The sequence below is a fragment of the Sminthopsis crassicaudata genome, chromosome 6 (assembly GCF_048593235.1).
Source record: "Sminthopsis crassicaudata isolate SCR6 chromosome 6, ASM4859323v1, whole genome shotgun sequence".
NCBI classification, from domain to species: Eukaryota; Metazoa; Chordata; class Mammalia; order Dasyuromorphia; family Dasyuridae; genus Sminthopsis; species Sminthopsis crassicaudata.
In genome coordinates this window covers 252,964,699-252,988,583 of record NC_133622.1, presented here as the reverse complement: position 1 = coordinate 252,988,583, position 23,885 = coordinate 252,964,699, and the positions used below count along the sequence as shown (strand labels likewise).

Sequence of the window (23,885 nt, the reverse complement as noted above, 5' to 3'; positions counted from 1 at the left end):
CGAGAAACTGGGGCCCAGGAGAAAGTTCAACTTTGACCTAATTATTCAAAGCCCCTTCAAGTTAGGACAGAGCTAAATCTTCTGGAAAGCACAGGCAAAGCTGCCTAACCAGACACTCTGCAGATCCAGGCATCTTCCAACCAAAGCCAACCAACAATACTTGTAGCGAAGTGACAAATTCATCGCTGGAAATTTTAGCAAAAATCTTACCAGAAAACTACAGTAAAAACTGCTGTCGCTCAAAGTGCAAAATACAACATTAATTCATATAATCGGGTAAGAGAAACCTCATGGCCACACCTTACACCAAAGAGAAGCATCTAATTGGATGACATCACTGTCTGGCTATGCAACTTCAGGGCCACCCAAAGCAGCAGCCAGGCAAGAAATCAATCCCCCCCTAAGCTAGCTAATGTTCCAAATCCAGCCAAGCCCCCATAGGGAAACCACCCGCTAGAAAGGACGGGAGAACCCTCTTCTCTTAGGATTCCAGTGGATGCACAGCATTACTATGGGCTGCATTGGGCAACAATGAAAAGATAACTGCAAACACTTTTTACTAGACAGAATCAAGGTTTAACGTCAGATGCTTTGTCTAAGGACAATATCCAATAACAGCAACATCCAAGCAAGAGGAACAATTATGAAGATCAAAGACAGTGGATATTCAGAGAAGACCGTGGACGACAATTAGTTGAAGATTTAGTGAAAAATACAGGCCGAAATGTCTTTGGGTGGGTGGTTTTCTTCTTATTAACTAAACAGAAATAATCAAAAATAACAAGACCACTATAGTTCCTGATGTAATGCAGAAAATTTACAAAGAAAACCATCTAAGCAAGAAGAGCCCAAGGGCACCACTTTCCCCCAATTTACAACTGAACGTTTCCAATTGTGGGTTTTCCATTGTGGTCCATTCTCTAGTCTATTCCCCAATCCTTGCCTCTTCATTTGACAGTATCAACGTCAAGGATGAAGGTTCTGCTTTCCAGAGGCCTAGGGAGCACAAAATTATCTGGCTAAGCACAAAGTGTTCATTTGGACAATTCACTTATCCTCTCCTGACCTTATATATAGAATGAAGCTAATTACATTATCTCTATGACTCCAAGCAGCTTGGCATGAATCAAACCTAACACCTTCAACAAGCATATGTTAAAAGCCTATCATATTAGACCCTCGGCTAAGCATTGGGGCTACAAAGAAAATGAAGACGGTGAGGATGTAATAGCAATAGCAGTAGTAGCAGGAGCAGAGGCAGCAAGCAGCGGCAGGGAGACTATCAACTATTTAAATAGCTCTTCCTATGCACAAGTGCCATGCTAAACACTTTACAATTATTATCCTTTTTAGTCCTCTCAACATCCTTGGAAAGCAGGTGCAATTATTATTATTAAAATGGAAACAGTCCATTCCCTCATCCTGAAGCTTCTTTCTATTCTCCTGGCAAGAGATATACCTAATACAGATATACCTAAGTAAATGCAAAATTGATAAAAAGTAATAGAAAGAAATTCAAAAGGAAAGGAGAGAACATTCAATCAAGTCTCATTTTGGAAGTTGGCTGAAGGGATCCCAAAAAGGGGTGATGATGCAGAGGCAAAAGAAATCCCCGAGTAGGGGACTGATTTGCAGACTAGAATGAAAGCAACTAGAAGTAAAGGAAGGGGAAGTCAGCTGGGAATCAGGTGGATAATCTCTAAAAGCAAGGTTGAGTTTCTATACATTACCAATAAAACCCAACAGGAAGAGATGGAAAGAAAAAACATTCCAAGTAACTACTGGATGTATAAAAGATTTGGAAGGTCACCTACTAAGATAAACATATGAAAATATGTGAATACAACGCTTTACAGAAAATAATTCCTTTTAAAAAAATTTGGAGAAATATTAAATGTCTATGGGTAGGCTGGGCCAACATAATAAATTATCTAAATAAATTTACTCTCTATGCCAATTTACCCAAAGCTACCCAAAAAATTGCATCACAGTGCTAAAATACTAAATGCAGCTAAAGTAAAAAATTCATCTAAAAGAACAAAAGAATGACAAGAATGATATAATGAAAAAGTGTGAAGGAAAATAGTTTACTAGTATCAGATTTCAAACTATACAGAAAAGTAATCCTCTGGTACTAATTAAAAAAGAAAATTTATTAGTGGAACAGATAAGGAAAACAAGACTGAGAAGCAAACATCGGAAAAAGCACGGTCCAGACGCTCAAAAATCCTACCTACTGAGGCAAAGCCGCAACAAAATTGAACAATTGAACAAAATTGCTGGGAAAACCAGAAAGCAATCTGGTAGAAATTAATTTTAGACCAACATATCATATTGTATACCACAATAAATTCCAAATGGATACATGACTTAGATATAAAAAGACCACTATATTTAGCAATTACAGGATCACTGGTAACTTGTTCAAGAGCCATGTAAAACCAGAGATGGGATTAGATGCCAAATTACAAGAAAAAAATAAGAAAATGGCGTATTGACAACCTTTTCTAAGAGTCTGGGTAAGATGCTACCCTCCCCCATGAGAATGTAAGTGTCTTTAACTAGCCTCGAACCCCATATTATGTATGTTACTTTGTGGAATCTCAACCCTGAATTGTTCCCACCGGAAGCCTTCTGCTTTCCAGAGAGCCTCTGAGGCCCTTTCTAGCTCAGGTCTCAGACAGGGAGTCTCCTGAATGACAGATCCACCGGAGGAGGGATCCAGGAGACAGACAAAGGAATAAAATGAGAGGGAAGAAAATACAGGACCCTATGAAAATAATGTCTCTGAAGCACCGCAACGAAAGGGGAATGGAAGCTATAACTATGCCCACTAAGGGATGGAGATCGATCAGCAGATAGAACTTAAAACCACAAAACAAAATGTGGAATGACAGAATATGCCCTTTCAAATTGGGAAACATCAAGATGGCACAAAAGATGGCAATACACCTGGATGGCAGGATAGTACAAAACCTCGGAATAATCTAGCCCAACAGTCTCTTCTAAAATGTTACTGCACTATACTATGGAGACAAACTGGGAAAAAATGGGGAGGGGCAAATGGATGATTTCTATAATCTTTTTATTTTTCTTGAAGCAAGCACGCAACCATTGAAGGAAATGCACAATAAAAGCAAGTCCAAAGCTGCAAAATATCAGTGTACACCTAGTGCTAGTCCAACTGTGCTACTGCTACCAAGACTGATTCTTCATGAGCCCATTTGGGTTTTTCTTGTCAGAGACGCTGGAGTGCTTTGTCATGTCCTTCTCCAGCTCGTTTTACAGATGAGGAAACTGAGCCTTGCCCAGGGTCACACGACTAGAAGTGTCTGAGGCCACATTTGAACTCCTGGCTGCAGATGGTAACTCTGAACATGTGGCACGGCCCCAACCATGTGTGTGGAGGAGTAAATCCCCCAAGACGGCCGTGGCCAGCCCCTGGGGCCCATGGGGAGGAGGGCTGGCCCCCAATCTCCCGAAGAGGTCCACATAGAGCTTTGTATCTGTGAAGGCCCCGGTTACAATAATTGAGGATTTGCCTTCAGCCCCCTTGCTGGCAGCTTCCTCCTCAGTCCTACCAGGGTCCTCCTGGCCAACTTGTCCACCAACTGCCTGCCCCCAGCCCCAATGAAATACCCTGGCACGAGGAGGAAGAGGGAGAAGAGGCAGAGCATGTGTGGACAGTCCAAAGATCCCCAGTACCCCCAGACTGGCCCTGGGAATAGAACCACCCTGCTCACCAGTACTTGAAGGAGATAACCCCTTCTCTTCTCCAGGCTAAAGCTAGCCAGCTCTCCTGGGCACTCCCAGCACTGTCTTCCAACAGAGAAAGCCCAGGCCTGGACCCCCCCCCAACAGAGCTTGGGCACTGCCAGGGCTGCCCCAGGGCACCAACAAGAAAGCAAGAGACACAGGAACCAAACGAGGAACTCTGTGGTGAGCATGAGAAGTTGGGCTTTTGGGGAAAGATGTCCTTCAAGCAAATGGAAATACCTGGGGAGGTCAGGAGCTGAATATACCAGACTCAAAGATGATGGGGAGCCCTGAAGTTTCAGTCTTAGGAGAAGGCTATGTCTGAAAGGGAAAACTCCCATTTAAAAGGGTCAAGGGGGAAGGTCAGCTGGCAAAGGAGGATGGGAAGAAAGAGACAGACAAGAAAACCAACAGTCAAGGGCAGAGAGCTCGGTCCCAGATGTCAAGGGAAACTATCACAAAAATGAGGTTCTATGCTAAATGAAAAGAGAGAAAGGGGGAGGGCTGAAACAGGCCCAAAGCTGGAACTGGCCAGAGCTCAGGACAGTAAGTTCACTCGGCACCAGGGATCCCAGAGTGGCCCAAATAGCCCCCCTTCTTAAGGCCAGGGAATCAATATGCCATCGGGAAGTCCTCTGTAGAAGGCCTTGGGTAGACACCGTGTGAGTACGTTTTCCAGAAAAGTGTCCACCAGGGATGGGTGGCCCTTCCCCAGGCCATGGGGAGCCCCAGGGCGTAGGGAAAGCCCTTTAGCAAAAGGCCAGAACTTTCTCTGTAGGCTTTGAGATCAAATGAAGTAGAAACTGGTCTCTGCAGTCACTCATTGACTTGGAAAACCACAAATTAACATAGTGTTGGATTGTATTTTCGTTTGTTTTGTTAAGCATTGCTTCAGTTTGGCTTTTTGGCTTCAGTCTGGTCACCTGTGGCCTAAGGCCCCAGTAAGTGACAGAATGCACAGTCCACGTGGCTAAAGTGGGGAAACCCCATCTGACTGGCCCTGAGGCCGTGATACTTTGCTGAGACAAGGGTTACTGAGCATCTTGGGGGAAGCAGTTTTGAGTGGGGACAAAAGCCAGATTCCTCAGGAATACTGAGGAGGGAACTGCACTGTGAGGAAATAAGGCAATTAACAGGAAAGAGAGAGCACAGGAAAATACCGTGGGTTGAGAGTGGCAAGAGACCAAAGGGATAATTTTAGCTGAAACTTATTTTACAGAAAAGGAAACGGAGTCCCAGAGAGATTAAAGCAAATTGCCCCAGATCACCCAGGGACAGAACCAACAGGCAAGCTCCAAATTCTTAGGGCCACACTCATTCTTTTCAAGACCTCATTTTTCTTCTTAACACTGGGCAGGCTTGAGCAGAGAATGTCTATGGACTAACAACCATCATCAGCACAGAGGACGGGCCCGGGATGCAAAGTCTGCCTTCAAGAGGTTTCCATCTGACCCCAGGAAGGAAAGAAGTTAGAGATAGGGAGGATGAAGAGGGAGCAGCAGGGGAGATCAGGGCTCCAGGGGACAATCAGCAACCCACATTTATTAAGCATGGAGTAGGTGCCAGTCACTGTGGAAAGGGAAAACAGACCCTGCTCTCAAGGAGCTCCCATTCTGTGTTGTGGAATATTATTGCTCTGTAAGAAATGGCCAGCAGACAACAACAAAATTCGGTTCTGCACATATATGTTGTACCTAGGATACACTATAAGATATTTAATATGTATGGGAATGCCTGCCATCTAGGGGAGGGAGTAGGGGGAGGGAGGGGAAAATTTGGAAAAATGAATACAAGGAATAATGCTGTAAAAAAAAATTACTCATGCATATGTACTGTCAAAAAGAAATTATAATTATAAAATTAATTAAAAAAAAAAAAAAAAAAGGAGCTCCCATTCTGTTTTAGGAAATAACAAGAGGTTCATAAACACAAAATGCTGGACTGAAGTTCAAGTAAATGTGCCAAACACAAAGTCCCCCCGCCTTTGGCATAATACATTAAAGGGGATTTTGTTCCTACAGCCCTTGCTTCTCCCTTCCTTCAGGCCTTGCCTGAAACCCTGCCCTCCAGCCTTCTAGTTCAGGCAAAAAGGGCTGGAGCGGTGTCACCAAGCAGCCAGGATAAAGGCCTCTTCTGGCCAATGGAGTCTGGTTTTTCTTCCTAGTTCTATCTAAATAGGAGCTTATACTCCATTAACACATGAGGAGACAGGGAGTTGGGAAAAGAATCTGGAACTTAACATTAAAAAAAAAAAAAAGAATGTCCCCAAAAATGGATGAGACGACATCATTGTGTCCTATCCACAGAACAAGACCATGACCTCCACGGCCTCCTCTGCACACAGCGGCGCTCCCCATGCCCGTCTCTCAGGCCCAGGCGGCCTCCCCGCTCTCAGTTCCTGCCTCTTACCCCCTTGTGGCCCTTTCACTGACCTGTGCCTCCCCCAGGTACAGATGCCTCCAGGAGGCAAAAGAATACAGGCCGGCAAAATGTTTGTGGCAGCCCTTTTCATAGTGGCTAGAAGCTGGAAGATGAATGGATGTCCATCAATTGGAGAATGGTTGGGTAAACTATGGTATATGAATGTTATGGAATATTATTGTTCTATAAGAAATGACCAACAGGAGAAATATAGAGAGGCTTGGAGAGACTTACATCAACTGATGCTGAGTGAAACGAGCAGAACCAGAAGATCATTATACACTTCAACAATGATACTGTACGAGGATGTATGCTGATGGAAGTGGATTTCTTCAACATAGAGAAGAGCTAATCCAATTCCAATTGATTAATGATGGAAAGAACCAGCTACATCCAGAAAAGGAACAATGGGAAATGAATGTAAACTGTTATTTTTACCTTCTGAATCCAATTCTTCCTGTGCAACAAAAAAATTCGGTTCTACACACATATATTGTATCTAAATTATACTGTAATATATTTAACATATATAAGACTGCTTGCCATCTGGGGAGGGGTTTGGGGGAGGAAGGGAAAAAATCTGAATAGAAGTAAGTGCAAGGGATAATGTTGTAAAAAATTACCCATGCATATGTACTGTCAAAAAATGTTATAATTATAAAATAAAATAAAAATAAAAAAAAAAAAAAAAAAAAAAAAAAAAAAAAAAAGAATACAGGCCGGGGAGCACGGGCACTGAGCAATCATCCCAAGTAACCTGGTTGGCAATCTTACCCCATGATGCTTGCCAAGCCAAGACCAGAAGCAGGGAATACAAAGTGAAATGGCCCATTTCTCATATCAAGGGGACAGGGTGCCAACCTTGGCTCCTAACCCAGGGCGCAGTTTGGGGCCAATCACGGAAATCTGCCCAGTCCTCAGGGCTCTCGGGATGCCGCCCTGGGTCACCTTTAAGGCTTGTCTCTTGTGATTCAGCCCAAGTTCTTCCATTTAGTTAAACAGCCAAATTTCTAGAAAAAGCAAGTCATGCTAACTTCCACACTCACACCTCAACCCTTAAAACTGGTCCAATCAAAGGAGCTATTCAAAAAGTACACAAGGAGCCCCGCTAAGGACACGAGGAGCCCAATACAAAACCAAAATGGAAAACTCCCTGTACAAAGAGAAGCACCAGAATGGGGGTGGGGGGTGGAGAAGGGGAGGAAGAAGGGAGAGGGGGAAAGCACTGTAACCAGGACGAAGGAGGACAGACCCTCCCCACCCCAACACTGACAAAACAAAGGATCCTCAAAGCAGGACTGAATAAAGGTGTATGTAAGGGGCTTTTGTTTGGGAACTTCACCTCTCAAAATAAAGATTACTGCTTCACTAACATGACAGAAATGGAAAAGGAGAAATGCTGGAGGGGACGTACAAAAATAGGGACACTAATGAACTGGTGCTAGAGTCATGAACTGGTGCAACCACTCTGGGAAACCATTTGGACCGAGGCCAGGTCTCTAAAGCTGTGCCCGCCCTCTGACCTAGCAATCCCACGATAGGCGGGTAAGCTAGAGATCAAAGAAAAGGGAAAGGGCCCATCTACATAAAAATATTTATAGCAGCTCTTTTTGTGGTGGCAAAAAATTGGAAACTGACGGGATGCCAATTAATCGAGGAATGGCTGAACAAGTTGTAACATGGGACGAATTATTACTGTGCTGCCAAAAAATGGCAATTCAGATGGTTCAGAAAAACTTAGGAAGATTCACATGAGCTGTTGAAGAGGAGAGCGAGCAGAACCAGGAGAGCGGTACCAAGAAACAGCATGACTGGAGGATGATCAACTGTGAAAGACTGGCCACATGGATTAACACAATGATCCACGGCAATTCTAAAGGCCCAAAGAAAGAACCACTGCACTAAGTATACATGGAAGCTTTTTAAACTTTTCTTGGGGTTTGGGGGCATTTTAGGGGGCAATATGACTAATACAGAACTATATGACTTATGACTTCACACATACATATACTGCTTACCTTCTCAATGGGTGGGGGAGGAGCTAGAAGAAGAGAATTTATAATTTTAAAAAATATTGAAAATAAATTCTAGGAGGCAGCTATATGGCTCAGTGGGCAGAGCACCAGTCTGGAGTTAGAAGGACCTGAGTTCAGTTCATCCTCAGACACTTAACACTTCTTAGCTGTGTGACACTGGACAAGTCACTAACCCTAATTGCCTTGGCCAAAAAAAAAAAAAAAAAAAAAAAAAAAAAAGGAAAGAAAGAAAGAAAAGTAATTATACATGAGATTTGGGGTGGAGAACAAAGGTTACCAATGACCATTAGCTGCTGCCTAAAGGCCTGGTCTCAGTTTCCCCTGTCCTTGTCTTAAAGCTCTCCTGGCTGGCTCTGCCCCCACCCTTCTGACATTCCAGACTGCTTTCCTGGATAATAAGCTATTCCTAACCCCGAAAAATGAGTGTTTCCACGTTCTGTGCAGGGGCTGCCCAGCCCTTTCCATTCTCTAAGTGATTTCTATCAGAGGCTCACTCGTCACTCCCCCAATGATTCTTACTTGCACTGCAGAACCCCATCATCATCTGTCTGCCGGTGTGCCCTGGGCACCTGACATATCTGACGTATCTGAGAGGGAGTTTCTTATCTCACTCTCTGATCTGTGTCCTCCCCCACACTTCCCTAGGCCCAGACACACTCTGCTCCTTGTAATTGGTGAACTCTGGGGCTGCCCTACTGTTTGGCTGAATCATGTGAAGACTGAAGTCCACTAAAGCCCTGGGGCTTTTCCATGTGAATCACAGGCAGGCCTTGCCTCCACTTTACAGAGTAGACCCTTTCTGAAAAGCAAGCTGGCAGACACATCCGTAATTACACAAATCATTCCTATTTTCAGCATAAGTTTTGGCCATGCTCTAGCCTATGCTAGATGCTGCTGGATCCAAATTCAGCCCTCCAACATTTAAAGCTACCTCTTTCAAGATCATGCAACCCCCATCTTCCCTCAATTCGCATCACCAACAAGCAATATCTCCCCATTTCTGCTCAGAGCATGGCAACCTTCTGGTCACTCAGGTTCACTTCCTCTCCCCAGTCAATTGTCAACTCCCTGAACACCATCTCTCTCACATTCTTCCCCTTCTCTCCATTAACCTCTCGTGTGAATGAATCCTAACGGTATCTCTCTCCTTTCCAATCCGTCTTCCCAACTGCCAAAAACCTTCTTCCCACGATCTTCCTGCTTCAGTGTTCAATGAGTACATTTCCTGTTGAGGAAGCAATCGAGCCTGCTTCCCCTGGCGTTGCAAAGTTACAAGAGTAATCATATTCTTTGATTAAATAATCCCATCATTAGGAATTGACCAATTATCAGAAATAAAGAACCAGCTAGACAAAAAATTTCTCAACTGTGCTTTACATAACTGTAAGAATCTGGAAACCTAAATGTCCAGCAATAAAGGAATAGTTAAACTTATGGTGATACATAACGCAATTGAATACTGTAATGTAAACCAGTGACAAGTATAAGCAATACAAAGAAATTTGGAAAATTCTTCACCAATAATGCAAAGTAGAAAAAAGCAAAACCAGAACAATGGAGTAACACCAACTACAGCCAAGTGAACAAGAAAAGGAAGGCCAGAGAATCTTCCTGAATACCTACTGACCAAAACTATCACTGAACTATTTCATCCGTCAAAATTGACTTGAATGTAAATGGTTAGACTAAGTAATTTTAACTGGTTGCATCTTAAGTTCAATGTTAATCTTTGAAGGAAACATTAAAAAAAAAAAAAAAAAAAAAAAAAAAAGCCCAGCAACTCAAACCATTTTTACATTAGCAAAACTATGGCAACAAATTAAATCCGTGAAAAGCTATGGATAATGAGGCAACATCCTTTCTCCGAAGCCTGGAAATCAAAGTCATACTTAGTCACCCAAGAGACCATTGTCAACTACTAGACTTAGTCACTCAGTGCCAAGGCAAAGCATGCCAGGGCTCCAAGCGAGGTGGAAGGTATCAGGACAGGAAGAAGTTCCACCCTTCTTTCCCGCTGGCTCGCCATCAAGCAAAGAATCATAAAAGGTAGGCCTCGTGTTCTTCCAACAAGTCCCAGGAGTCCCCACCCCCCTCCACCGTAAGTAAGCAGCGATTCCAAAACCAGCTACTCTGTGGCCCTAGAAACCTTTGTGGGATAACTGATCCTCCAGATGCTCAAGATAAACGGGGAGTGTTTAACTTTGGTAGAGCAAGATCATAAGCACATCACGGAGCACTTTTCAACTTTTAAAGTAAGAGATCACTCTGTGGAGCCAAAGACACTGTGGCTCACCTGTTCCACTGACTGGATTTGTTTTCCAAAATTACAAAAACTACCTGACAGCCCACAGCAACAACAAAAGCACAGATCCTTGAATGCTAAGAACAAGAGCTGAGTGATCACTTTTTGCAGAAGATTATGATGGTGTAAACCCACATAAGTCATCAGCATTTCTACATGTTACCAACAAAGTTCAGCAGCAAGAAATAAAGAGAAATTCCACTGAAAATGACTGCAGACAATATCAAATACTTGGGAGTCGATCAGCCAAGACAAACACTAACCCTAATTGCCCACTGGATGAATACAACTATAAAAACACTTTTCATACAAATAAAGTCAGACCTAAAATAAATGGAAAATTATTCCAACAATAACTTCAGCCAAGTTGCTGGATAAAAAAAAAAAAAAAAAATCAACCCATGGAAAATCAGCATTTCCTCAAAGGGATGCCCATCAACTGGGGAAAGGCTAAACAAGCTGTGATATATGACTGTGATGGCAAGTCAGTGGGCTGAAAGAAGTGACAAGCAGCATGATTTCAAAAAAAATCTGGAAAGATTTACATGAACTGATAAGCTTACCATCTCAAGGAGGGTAAAAGAGAGGGAGGAATAGAATTGGGAACTCAAAATTTAAAAAAGTTTTAACATATAATTGAGGGAAAATATTTTCTTAAAAAAAAAAAAATCAACATTTCTATCTATGGCCAACAAAATGTAACAGGAAAAGATAAAAAGGGAAATTCCACTTAAAGCACCTATGGGATGTATAAAATACTTCACAGTCCTTCGGACAAGATACATAGGCTCTAGAAAAATACAATTTCAAAACATTATGTAAGGAAATAAAGGCCTAAATGACAAGAGAAAGGATAACTTCATGGGTTGGTCAAGTCCATATAATAATAATAACACGGCTACTTAAATTACATATTGAGCATACTACTAAAGGAATGTTACAGAATGAGGAAAAAAATTCATCAGAAGGAATAAAAGTTTAAGATTTTCAAAGAAGATAACGAAAAAGCAGGGAGGAAGAGGGCCTTTTTTGCAAGCTGTAATCAAAGTAGTTTCAGAGTTTCCTTCCCTCAAGGATCCCAGCTTCTTATCAGGCAACTTCACCATTTGAGGCACACAGCTGGGCCTGCCTGAAATGAAACTGACACGACAACTCCCTCGGCGTTCCAAGATAGGCTCCCGACGAATACATGACCTTGATATAAATGGTCACATCATAAACAAATGACGAGAACCAAGGAAGAAATGACCTTTCATCTCAAAAGACAGGGAAAAGAGTGATCAAGCAAACCCTGGGGAGGATCACAGAAGAAGAAATGCCCATCTTTCATTAGATGCAATTGAAAAGCTTTTACATAAATTAATCCAATGAAACTAACCTTAGAAGGAAATAGAGGAAAACAAATCTTTATAACAAATTTCTCTGGCAAAGTTACATTTATATATACGGATCTGATTCCAGTTTTAAAAGCACCATTCCCTAAGTGATTTAAAGTCCAAAGGATACAAATAGGCCGATCTCAAGAAAAGAAGTAAGTTATTTATAGTTATGAGACAAAAAAAGTTACAAACTATTAATGATCAGAGATGCAAATTAAAACAAATCTGTGGTTCTATTTCACATCCATCAGATTTGGCCAAGCTGACAAAGGAAAATGGGCCCCTTTCTCCCTACTTTTTCATGATCTTCTTTGACATTCTAAAACTTTTGTTCCTTCACATGGATTTGTTTTTCATTCTGTAACATATTCCTTTGGTAACATGACACTGAATGTTTAATTGTTATTATATTGGTTGGCCAATCCATGAGGAGTTATCATTTCTCCTGTCATTGGAGGAGAAAACGGGTACACAGAGAGAGGAAGCTGGGACAGGTCCAGCCATTCTGGAAGACAATTTAGAACTACTGCCCCATGGTCATTGACCTGTGACTTTTTCCCACAGACACCTCAACTAGGCCTATAACCCAAAGAGCTTAAAGATAGAGGGGAAATCCCCCACAAGACTCAATGTATAATTATAATATGAAGAATTGGAATAAGAAGGGAAGAAGAACCCCTTCCTTTTCAGCAAAGAGGAAGAACGGCAGGTGCAGAAGGCTGTACACACAGTCCCACTCCACTGGTGGCCTAGGATTTCCCCCCTTTTAAAAAGCCTATTACAAGAGATGGCTGATTTGCTGAGGGAGAAGGGACCGATGACGTGGTCACATAAAAACAAAAAGCAGCATTTTCCCAAAGGCAGCAGCACTTCTCTGAGTAAGCCATTTACTTACTTACACAGAATTTTAACAAGTTTGATTATCCAGTTTCAAAAATAGACTAGAAACTGTAAAGTAGAAAGGAGTGAGAAATGCCCGTAGCCGTGCGTCTGACGGTGAAGAAGCAGGAAGCCGGCTCCAGAAGGGGCAGCCGCGCTCGGGCCTGAGCCCTCCAGGACCGCCTTGTGCCCTGTGTGTCACCGAGGCTCACCACCACATCCTGCGACCCGACCAGGGCCCGCGCCGGGGCCGCCTCCTGGCCAGGAAGAGGCCCCAGAAGCTCCCTGGGCAGCATGGGCTCTGACAGGTCTGGCCCCAAGGGCTGGTCCCCGGATCCCCAAACTCTGGGGAAAGTTCCCCACGCTCTGCTCCAACACCTGTGCCCTAGTGGGAGGTGAGGGTGGCGTCCAGAGCTAGAGAAGCCCAGGTCTCTTGGCACACGGGAACTGTTGGACCCTTCTGAAGGCACAACCTCCACCAGGCGCTCTCACAAAGCAGGGGGCGCCACAAAGATGCTGCCAGAGACCTCCTAGGGACAAGGAGGGGCCGACTCGGGTGGGGGGAGTTGGGTTGGGGGCCCGTGGGGAGCAGCACCTACCTGCCTTCATCGCAGAACCAGGACGCTGGGCCAAGGGGATGTGCCTTCTCTGCTGCTTCACGCTGGTCCCAGAGAGTGGCTGGCTGGGGAGGGAGGGGGCACACGGTCAGCAATGGAGGCAGCCACTCCCCGGGCATTCTCTGCACCCACAATCTGCAGGTCCCGCACTCCAAGAGCTCCTCCTCAGCCCCCCAACTTCCATAGCTCTCACACAGCCCCGTGGTCCCCAAGGAGGACTTCCCCACACCATGGTGGAGCCCTTCACCTAATTCTCTCACTTGGGCACCTGGCCTGAGAAGTCTGGAGTAAAAGCTGGAGGCAGCAGCTGACCAAGTCTTGCTGACTCTGGCCACCCCCAGAGCCTCTCCCCCACCTCGGGGTGACCTCTCAGCCAGCTTTCAAAAACCTCAGTCTGCACATTCCACAGACATCTCCCCCTCGACACGCCCCCAACGGAGCCCCCATGTTCTAGCCCTTGCTGGGGACCCCCCCCCCGGGCACCATCTCTCTAGAAAGACTGTTCCTGGGACCCAACCACTGTCCCTCCCCCCACCTCAGGCCTGACTTCACACCTCATTTACTAGGGGAAGAAGGGACCCCCACAGTAATCATGACTGCCGCTAGTTACAGCGAGCTCCCCCGTGCTGGTCTCATAGGGTCCTCACAGTTAAGAGCATCATTCCTACTTGAGATGAGGAAGAGGTGGCAAACCAGGGGAGAGGTACCTTGCTCAAGGTCATATGGCTACTAAGTGTCTGAGGTAGGATTTGAATTCAGGTCTTCCTGACACCCCCCCCCAACTTAACGAACTGGTGGCTCCCCATCACCCCCAGTCTGGGCTCTCACAGCCCGCCCCTCCTCCTCTCAGCCAGCTGGCACAATGGGCAGAGCTCAGGAGGCCTTCTCTTCCCGAGTTCAAATCCTGCCTCAGACCCTGGCTAGCTGGATGACCCTGGGCCAGTCCCTTTCTCTGTCTGCCACAGTTTCTTCATCTATGAAATGAGCTGGAGGAAGCAATGGCCACTTCCCCAGGATCTGGCAAGAAAACCCCACCTGGGGCCAGAGTCAGGCTCCCCACTGGCCCCCCTTTCCCCCCCAATCTGCAGGGACCACTCCTCTGGCGCTGGTGACAAAACGGACCGGGGCTGAGCTTGTCGGCTTCCCTGTTGGTAGCCGTTTGCTACCAACATTTGTTCACCCCGTGAGACTGAGCTGGGGGAGGAGGAGAGGCGGGGGCTGTCTCTGGCCCCCTCTGTGTTCCCAGAGCTCAGCCCGGGGCCTAGGAGGCAAAGAGCAGCGGAACCTCAAGGGTCCAGAAGGACCCCAACGCGGCCAGAACGGAGCTCGAGAAGATCCATTTCCAAGCTGAGGCCACTTTTAGAAGCGGCCTCCTCAGAGCCCAGCACAGGGGGAGCCGGGCCCTGCCTTCGTGGCATCAAGACAGAAACAGATGCAACCTGTCTGTTTCTGTCTCTCTCTCACTCTGTCTTTGTGACTGTCTCTTACCTCTCTGTGTCTCTCTCTTTCTCCTTCTCTTTCTGTCTTTGTCTCTCATTCTGTCTGTCTCTGTCTCATTCTCTTTTTATCTCTGTCTCTGTGTGTTTCTATCTCTCTTAGCACACAAGGCTCATCCACAGCACTTGCCTGCACACAGTCAGCACTTTACATGCCAAGGGAAGCCCCAGACTTCCAAAGGAGCTCCAAAAGCTCCTCGAGCAGAACGTTTCCAGGTAGCCGGTGAATGGTGAGACGGGGAGTTAAAAGCCCAGTTGGTGAAGCCTGCTGTGGACATCAGATTGACAAGGCTCCACGACTGAACGCTTGGGGCAGAAAGCATGGCTGTAAACAACAGAGGCCGTGGTCCTGGCACAGGGGAAGGGGACAGGTGCCCTTGACAGAAACGAACGAGTTTGTACAAGGGTGAGGATGACCCTTCCAAGGAGACGCCTCTGGGACATGTGGACCCTCGAATCCAGCTCACAGCTCAGGACAGACACCGAGTGGGATGTAAGCCTGGGAGCCATGTGCAGAGAAAACAGAAGTCACTAAGAGGGAAGGGGGGAGGGGAGAAGAGGTGGCAGAAGGCTGGGAAGGCAACCTCAGGCTGCTGTGGAATCCCAGCAAGGAGAAAAGCACTGGGAGGGAAGCTGTCAGAGGTCAGAACACTTAAGAGTCGGTCAGCAAACTTTTGTTAAGAGGCTGTTCTGTGCCAGCCTGGGTTAAGCCCTAGAGCGAGAGCTACAAAAGCAAGGTCTGAGCCCACAGGGAGATGACATTCTAACAGAGAGGATACTGGGAAAATCACCATGTCCACAGAAGATGCACGCGTGCAAGAGCGAGGTCACCTCAGATAGAGAAAGGCCGCTATCTGGGTTGGAAATGGTCTTTTTTGGGGTTTTAATTCAGGTTCTTTAGCTCTGCTTGTGTTCTCAGTTCTGTTTGGAGGAAGCCAAGGAAGGCCGGCTCCCTGAGACCGGGGACCAGCAACGTGGGAGACGAGGGCCCTCGGAAGGGGGGGCTGGCCGGTGCTCCCAGAGCAGAGTCCGAGGGCTACGAAGGTTGGCAGCTGCTGAGGTTTAGCTTCAGGAAAAACCCCTTTAGCAGCTGAGTGGAGAAAGAAGTGAAGGAAGGAGAGACGGAGCCAAAGAGAGCGCCAAACTTTCTGATCTTGGGGCCTCCTTTACAAACCTCTTGGACTCCCAAAACTTTCGTGAATGTGAGCCACAATGTCCCCCGGTTGTTATGAAATCGTATTGCTTTCAAGTCCCCCAAGGCTCTCGGGGATCCCCCTTGGGCCCCGACTCCGTTTTGAGCAGAGATGCCCCGAGGCCCACAGACCCCAACCAGGTGGTAGCTGGGTCAGCGGAGCGAAGGGAAGGCAAACAAGACAGGACACAGGTGCAAGGGAGAGAAGCCGGGGAACCAGGACAGGCAAACCATAGGGTTAGGGAAGGACAGTGAGCTGTTCTGGACCTGCCGAGGTCAAGATGTCTCCCCAACATCTGGGAGGTGTCTGTCCAAAGGCAGCTGGTGGAGCAAGGGGCCTTCAGGAGAGGGCTTGAGAGCTGGATGAACCAGTGAGAGGAGAGGAAAAGGAGAAAATGGGGAGCCCCAAGGCAGGGGAAGATCCAGCAGAGGAGGAGGGGTCAGGCCTGTGGGAGAGTCCAAGAGGACCAGCCACTCTGGACAGAGAACGGCAAGCAGCACCCTAAAAATCCTGGGTGGGGCCCACTGACAGCAGAGGTCAACAAGGGACAATCTGGGAGGGGTCACAAGGGAGAGGAAATGAAGAGAACAAAGTTCCAGCTTGTGGGGACAGCCGGGTCAAAAGAAGGTTCTTTAAGGTGGTCAGAGAGCTGGGCCCAGGCCCCAGTAGCTGGTACCTAAGGAAAGATGGAAAACTACACCCCTCCCCCATACACAGACAGAGGACAGAGAGCCTTCCGAGCTTGCCCTAGAGCACAACTGAGGGAACCCAGGCAGAGAATCCGGGGCGCAAAGCAAGGGGCCCGAGTCTCCCTGACTCCAGGCCCCGGACCAGGACTGAGCCCGATGGCTGGAGACTCCTCCTCCAGTATAGGTCAGCACCATTTTGACAGTTTGATCTAAAGCTGGGGCTCTTCCCAGTTTGTCCCCAATCCCTTGGGCAGCCTGATAAATCCTTATTTTTAAATACATAAAATGAACCACACAGAATTACAACGGAAACAATTATACCGGAATAAAAAATGGAATCCTCTTCCTCCTCCAGGTTCACATCTCCATCTCCGCGTCTTGCCCGTCCTCCCAGAGGCACTCGGGAAGAGGCGGGACTCGACCCCACAAACTGACCACCACACCAGGCTAATTTCTAATAGGTACAAGTAAAAGTAGTAAAGTGGCTTAAAAAGGACAAGCACTCTCCGGCCTCTCCCTCTCCTCAAGTGGCCCTGACTGCAGTCAGCGCTTCGGTCCTCCACAAACACCACTTCCCCAGTCTGATCTCCGAGGTGAACTGCAGGGCAGTCCCGCATGAAAGCGCACCACCCAGAAGATCCAAGTGCAAATCCTGCCTCGGCCACTTAGCAACTCCTTTAACTTCTGTCTGGCTCAGTTTTCTCATCTTTAAAATGGGAATTGACAATAATAATAGCATCTGATTCACTGGCCTGGAATGAGCACCAAATAATATTTGTAAGGAGCATTTTTAATGTCTGAGACATACCAGCCAGCTATCGAGCTAAGGAGATTTTAATTCTGTAAGGGTCTGTTCCAAGCGTGCGAGGGGGAGGCGCAGACTGAAAAGCTGCACATCTGCCTTCAGATCGGGTTTGGGTCGGGGTTCATCATCTGAGAGAGTGTGGTCTCAGCTCGGCGCCCGCTTCTGACCCCAATCGGAGGGCTCTGGGCTCCCCCCTCAAGGCAGATGACCTCCAAGGGCCCTCCAAACTCCAAAGTCCTCCATCGAGTTCCCAGATCAGACCCTCAAACACAAGGCGTCTCAAGGAAGTGATAAAATAGCCACCAGCTATCTGGGTCCTGTCGGGCACAAGTAATCCAAGGACATGAGTTGTTAGCAAAGAAGCCACAGGCAGATGCCCACGTGCCACTGCGCGGATCTCCTCGGAGTGCTCCACTGCGGCGAGGAGGAGGGCCGCCCGGAGAGTTTCCCGCTCGGACGCAGCGTCCCCCCAAAGTTTGCTCAGCTTCTCCCTCCGTGTCACAATAAGGGCGGCAGGGAGGCCGACAGGGTCAGGACTGGCTCAACAACCACAAAGAGAAGCCCCGGCCCATCCTGGAAGCCACTTTTAAGAACTTGTTCGGACACAGCATTGCTAAGATCAGAGCTTTTGAATTCCTACTAAAACCTTTTTATAACAACAGGTCACACTTAATGTTCCACTTGTTCTGTGACGAACCACAGCCTTTGAGAAGGAGCCGCCCAGAACTGATCTCAGAAAGACCCCCACCCCCCCACCGTGTACTCAACTGCAGCCAGATCACCAGGCGGCCGGGGAGCCGCTATCTACCTGGAGACAGTTGGGAGTCTAGGCAGGTGGACAGACCCCCCCAAAGCACGGCAGCCCCACGGGAGTCCCCACAGACCCCACTGCATCCCCCGTGGGCCCTACCCCAGCACCGCCACACTCTGGATGCGAAGAACAACCCTAGAGCCAAGTGAGGGAACCACGTTGCCCACCACCTAACAAGCACCGGGGAGCAGAAAAGACCCCATTTTCCGGGATTTGTTCCCCTGCCCCAGGGAGACTCCCCCGGGCCAACCTTTCTCCAGCCTGCCTTCCCGGGGGCTTTCGGAGAAGGGGGGGCCTTCCGCTCACTTCCCCTCGTGCACTCCCCTTGCAGGCCACAGGACCACCCTGGCTCCGAGGGACTTCCTGGGTCTAAGCCGGGAGCTCCTCTGGAACGGGGCCTTCCTCTTTCTTTGTACATCCGGGCTTTACAAAGTGCCTGGCACACAGTAGGTCAATATCAGTATTTATTAAGCGCCTACTGGGCGCCAGGCACAAGAAAAACAAAAAGAGGCCAAAGACCCTTTCTTCAAGGGCTCACCACTTAAGGGGGAGACAAGCACAACAAAGGGCAGACAGGATAGGGACTTTCTTGGTCGAGGGAGGACCCCAGGACCAGGAGGGCTCGGGCAGCGGGGAGCCAGGGCCGTGGCAGAGCCCACCAGAAAGCACGTTGGGGGCTGGGAGACGGGTCCTGGGCCGCAGGCAGAGTGCTGCTCCGGGAGCACGGTGCAAGGAGGCTGAAAGCGGGGAGGGGGCCAGGTTAGGAAGCCGGGGCAGTTCCCTGAGAAAATCCCTTTGGTGTCGGGGTAGGGCATGGCCCGGAGCGGGAGAGACTTGAGGCACCAGCGGGCTGAGGGAGGGGCCTGTGCTCCTGCGGGAAGGCTCAGCTCCGGCCCCTCCTCCGGGAAGCTTCTGGAGCGCTCCCCGCACTTCATCTGCACATCGGCCACTGGCGGGCAGAGACCCGGACTCAGCGCCCGCCTCAGAGCTTCCCAGAGACGCCCGACGAGTCACGGGCCAGCCGCTGCTCGGGCTCAGTTTCCTCACCAGGAAAATGGGAACAAGGACCGCCCGGGCCGGCTCTGGGCTGTGTGGGCGATGCCAGGCTCGGATGGTCCCTCCTGGTGTCTATCCCCCCACCCCACGCGACCCTCCAACGTCTTCCTCAAAGACCTCCTGCCCCACACGGCTGGGGCTCGGTCGGTGCTGCACCAGAACCAGAACCAGAACCGGGAGGAGCCCAGGGCCGCCACCTGCCACTCTGCACTTTCCCCAGGGGCTGCAGTGCCTCAGTTTCCCTTCCAGAGAGAAGCCCGGCGCTCAGAGCCGGCCCCAGGGGCTCCGCCCTCCCCGGGGGCTTCCTCAGGCCAGCCTGACCAGGCGGGTGACACTGCCCCAGGAGGGCGCACATGGGTGCCCGGCCTCTGAACAAAGGGGGAGGGGAGCTCCCCATCCCCCTCCTGACCTCGGCGCCCAGGCCAGGCTGCAGGCACCTTGTGCACTTTCTGGCCGGCACGCCCCCTCTCGGCGGGGAGCTGCCCCCTCCCCAGCGCTACAGACGGGGCGGCCTCGGGGTCACCTGACCACTGCCCACCCCCACAAGGGGGGTCCCCGGAGGGACTTCCCAACAACTCGCTGCCTGCTACTCACCGGACTCCCCAGGGCGTCCCCTGGGGGGGTCACAGCGGGAGCCCCGCCTCCCCGCCTCCGGGTGACCGCCGGCACAGGAAGACCTAAATTCCAATCCCGCCGCCCCCTTCGGCCGGCTCCCCATCCCACCCGTCTCTGCCTCAATTTCCTTTTCTGTAACTCCTCCCAGCGGCTCCGGGGGAGGGGAGCGCGGGGGAAACCCCAAAGCCAAGCACCCGACGGGCCCCGCCCCCCAAGCCCAAGCCCCGGGCCCAAAAGGGGAGGCAGCCCCGGGCCGGGACGTCAGGGGGCGGGGCCCCGAGCGCGCCCACCCCCGCCTGGGTCCGAGGGCCCTCTCCCTGCCCGCGCCCTAACCCGGGAACCTCCGGGAGAGGGGGCGGGGGCGCCGCGGTGTCACTAACTCTTACAGACCAGGGGCTCCGGCCCGCGGCGGCAGCGCTCCTCCTTCCTCCCCCCAGGCCAGGCCCGCTCCCCGCTCCGGCCCGGCCCGGCCTCCCGGGCTGCCCTCCGCCCGCCCGGCCCGCCTGACTGACGGGGCGGCCCAGGCAGCGGCGGGGCCCGCGCCCTCCTGCCCCCGCCCTGACCCGGCCTGGCCCCGCCGCGCGCGCCCCGGCCCGCCCGCCCGCTCACCCGGCCCCGCCGCTGGCTGCGCTCAGGCACGAAGCGCGCTCCCCAACACCATCCGCGAAGCGCCCAAAATGGCGGAGTCCCCAGCCAGCAGGCCTGGAGCTCCCCCCTTCTAGCCTACAGCCCGCCCTCGGACGGCTCTGGCCCAATCGCCGCGCCGGGACCGCCCCCAGCCCCGCGAGCATTGGAAGGAATCTCCCACCCCTACTTCCTATTGGGTCTTCCGGAGGTTCCAGAGGCCTCTCGACCATTGGGCGAGAGAGTCCGTCAATCAGGCGCTTGGAGCGCATTCTTTTCCTACGGACTTGACGGATCCGGAAGCTCCGGCTCCTGGGGTCGGAAAGCAGCGAATGAGAAGTAGAAAGAAGACTCTCGAGTTCCCCTTCCGCCTTAGCAACAGCGAAGCCCCAGCTTGACAGACGGGCTAACCACCCAATGGGGGTGGACGCTGCTTTTTAAAAATAAATCGAGTCCGGCCAATCCCTGCAGCCGAGCAGAGTACTTGGGGCGGCCAATGGGGCCTGCCGATGGGGGCGGGGGCGGAGGCGGGCGGGACTCAGGAAGCCACGCCAGGGCCGCGATGACGTGATCCCAATGTGTGCGATCGCGCAAAGCCGCTCCCCAGCACGGGGAATTAGCTCAAATGGTAGAGCGCTCGCTTAGCATGCGAGAGGTAGCGGGATCGATGCCCGCATTCTCCAGCATTGCTTTTAGCCGCCTGTCCCTCCCCCCCCCTTTACAGCTGGCGAAACTGAGGCTCGAAGCCGTGGGCGACTTGCGCACGCTGGTTCTTTCCCCTTTTGTAAGAAAGGGGTCCGGGTGACCTGGGAGGTGTTTATTAGGTCACGAGCCCAGCCGGAGGCCTAGGGAACTCCCGAGCTCGGTACCGAGGCCCGGAGCTCCGGGGGTGGGGGTGGGGGCAGGAGGAGCTGAATTCGAATTCAGTCTTTAGCTCTGAGGAACGCATACCCCTGCCCCCACGGGGTCTGCCCTGAGGCGGGAGGGGAGGGGGGGAGGGGTGAAGGAGGGGAAACCCCCGGATTGTTGATTAGCCACCAATGTTGTTGATACCAACCACGTGCTGTGCGTTCAATCCACAAATCCCGGAGAAGCTCCGATAGCGTGGGAGGGGGAGGGGAAGAGGGATGCAAACTCGGTAGTGCACCAAGCCTGGACCGGAGGCTTCCTGAGTGCGGATTCTGATCCTTACCAGGGAGGGGCCTTGGGCGGTTCCCTTAACTCCGCCTCAGTTTCCTCATCTGTAAGTTGAGCCCCAGAAGCCTGTGGCCAATCACTCCAGCACCTTCGCCTAGAGAACTCCAAGTGGCGTCACCGAGAGCGGAGCGCAGACACGGTGGACTCGGCTCTGGCGCCCCCACCAGGCCTTTACAAATATCATCCAGCCCGTGGTCAGCTCTCACGGGAGGTACTGCTGTACAGAAGTCTGTCTAGGACCCAGGAACACCCGATATTGTGTGCTCCCACATACGGCTGTGCTCCCACATACGGCTGTGCTCCCACGTGCAGTGTATGCTCCCACATGCGATGTGTGCTCCCACATACGGCTGTGCTCCCACATACATGAGCTCCCACATCTGAGTGCTCCCACATCCGAATGCTCCCACATATGGCCGTGCTCCCACATGCAGTGTGTGCTCCCACATATGGCTGTGCTCCCACATGCAGGGTGTGCTCCCACATGCAGTGTGTGCTCCCACATCCGAGTGCTCCCACAAGGACAAGCAGAGAGGGGCTCCAGCTGAGGAGGCACAAGCCGCCCAGGGCTGGCTCACGTCCCTGCTAAGTCGGACGTCCTTTAGCCCCTTCAGCAGTCCTCAGCCAGTCCCCCGGTGCCCCAGGTCTCCCGTGCTCCTGCAGTGAGGCTCCCCGGGGTTTCTTGGCCTGGGGGTCGGCCGGCCCCTTCCTGCAGGTTTTACAAACTGGGAAACTGAGGCAGGGCCACGCGCCTTGCTCAGGTCTCAGCTCCGGGCAGATTCTCACTGGCCGGGCTGGCGGCGGGCCGCTCTCCGGGGGCCCGGCTCAGGCCCTTCTCCCGCGGGACACGAGCCGGCCCCGACCCGAGACAGAGCAGACACTCACCGAGGAGAACCAAAAAGAGCCCTAGAATAATTCTTCGGCCCCCGTCACAATTTTCTATTTATCGCAGCCCAAAGAAAATGTGCGCACTTAGGAGCCGCGCGCTGACGGGGCCAGGGATCCGCCGCTCCGGACTGCGGCCAAATTTCCCGGGAGCTTTGCTCCATCCGCCGCAGCGCCGCCTCGTGGCCGCCCGGAACCTTGCAGAGGATCTTTTGGGGTCTTGCTCCGGCTGCAAGCGCAGATCTTGTAACTCTGAGGTTCTCAGGGTCTTTCTCTAATCCAGAAGGGGATAAAGAGAGCAGCAGATAAAGAGAGTGCCCCCGTGAGGCTTTGAGGGGAACTGCCGGCTGTTGGGATGCTGGGGGGCCGCCCGTCCTCACGCAGTCCCCAGCCTCCCAGCACCCCCCCAGGCAGAGGGACCGCGGGCGGAGGCAGCCGGGGCGGGGGAGGGGGGAGTCCCCATGGCGCCCCTCACCCCCTCCGCGCACTGGACAAAGCCGCTCCTGATTTCCCTCCCTTGAATTACAACTTCTCAGCTCCTCAGGGATGGCCTCGTTTTGGCATCCAGTAGGCAATTAATAAGTGCTGATAACTAACTTGATTTGAATGAGAAAGCTGGACCAGAGGAGGGACAGCAAGCGAGCCCCGGCCCTCGGCTGGTGAGGAGGGAGGTGCCCAAGCCCGGCTCTGTCCAGCGGGTCCGCTCTGTCCCCTACATCTTCAGCGGGGACGCCCGGCTTCCAGCTGCCACCAACCCCCCTGTGTAGATACGTTGGGAAACAGAAGCACAGGAAACGCCCTCATCTCATACTGAGGAAGCTGGGGGGGCTCCCTCGGTGCCCCCAGACAAAAGGGACCCCGAGTTGAATCCGGGCCTTTGTGGTCCGCTTCCCCAGGTGGAGAGGCCACGGCCTCTCCTTCCCAGCCTCCTGCACTTCCTATCGACTCTACGAGGATCCCTGGGTCCCACGCTGGGGACTGAACGGCATCCAAAGGGAGAGTTTTCATGCTGCCGCTGAAGCGACAGGGATGCAGGGAGACCCGGACTCAAATCCTGCCTTAGCTCGCTCTCAACAAGTTGTTTGTGCTTCAACTGCAGACCTTCATTCTCCCCCCCCCCAACA

At 50.9% G+C, this 23,885-nt stretch overlaps 1 protein-coding gene and 1 non-coding gene across 15 annotated transcripts in view; one reads left to right on the top strand and one right to left on the bottom strand.

Moving 5' to 3' along the window:
• Positions 1–20,779, bottom strand: part of PPP6R3 (protein phosphatase 6 regulatory subunit 3) — an 81,663-nt gene extending 60,884 nt beyond the window's left edge. For 13 of the 14 annotated variants that reach the window (XM_074274392.1, XM_074274395.1, XM_074274396.1 and 10 more), the window contains exons 1-2: positions 20,665–20,779; positions 13,373–13,455 (exon numbers count right to left, since the gene is read on the bottom strand). The gene's annotated coding sequence lies outside the window, so the exon portion shown is untranslated. The remainder of the gene's footprint in view (positions 1–13,372; positions 13,456–20,664) is intronic. The other variant, XM_074274390.1, reaches the window with a different exon arrangement.
• Positions 20,780–21,289: 510 nt separating this feature from the next.
• TRNAA-AGC (transfer RNA alanine (anticodon AGC)) lies at positions 21,290–21,362 on the top strand. The gene has a single exon. It is a non-coding gene; the product is annotated as a tRNA-Ala (tRNA).
• Positions 21,363–23,885: the final 2,523 nt, after the last annotated feature.